This window comes from Octopus bimaculoides, chromosome 3, assembly GCF_001194135.2.
Source record: "Octopus bimaculoides isolate UCB-OBI-ISO-001 chromosome 3, ASM119413v2, whole genome shotgun sequence".
NCBI classification, from domain to species: Eukaryota; Metazoa; Mollusca; class Cephalopoda; order Octopoda; family Octopodidae; genus Octopus; species Octopus bimaculoides.
Window position 1 is genome coordinate 97,148,409 of NC_068983.1, and position 975 is coordinate 97,149,383.

The following is a 975-nucleotide window of genomic DNA, read 5'->3' on the forward strand; positions in this document are numbered from 1 at the left end:
CGTCCAACCCATGCCAGCATGGAAGGCGGACGTTAAACGATGATGATGATGATGAATTAATTGTTTATGTTATGATTTTATTTACTCCATGTACCCACATGGGGATTAACACATACTTTAAGAAATTATTATTTCTTACTCTCTGAGTGGTTGGTGTTAGGAAGGGCATCCAGCTGTAGAAACTCTGCCAGATCAGATTGGAGCCTGGTGTAGCCATCTGGTTCGCCAGTCCTCAGTCAAATCGTCCAACCCATGCCAGCATGGAAGGCGGACGTTAAACGATGATGATGACACACACCAGTTTGATTTCGACTAGTTTACTTCTATTTTTTCCTATAATTTTCATTGCTTCTTGCAACCTCTTCAATAGTCATTGACTATCCATTATTGGAACTGCTTTCTTTCTGTTTGTTTGTGTGTGTGTGTGCATTAGTATGCATGTGTATACACATATGTATGTATATATGTTTGTATGTATGTATTTTGCATATTCAGGTGTTTGTATGTGTATTCATGTGCATACCTCTTTCTCTTTGTGTGCGTGTTTGAGTGTGGCTATATACATGGGTCTTATGTATGGATGCGTGTCTCCATGTGTTCATGTGTGTGTGTGTGTGGAGAGTGTGCATGTATATGTGGTCATGTGTTTCTGTCTCCTTTTGTGTGTGTGTGTGTGTGTGTGTTTGTCTGTATTACCTATGTACCTACCTATCTAATTACATAGCCATTTACCTACCTATGAATTTATATATATATTAGCCTACATAAATACAAAAACAAAGTGTGCATGTGTGTGTATGTGTCACGGAATTTTGTCAGTGAACAGGTCACGGTGTCAAAGCGGTGAAAATATTTTGGCAAATTAAATTTAAATGTTGAAGTGAATCTAACAGTCTTTGTGTGTTATTTTAAATAGCTTATAAACACCTCCCACGCTGCAATGGTTTATATATATATATATATATATATATATAT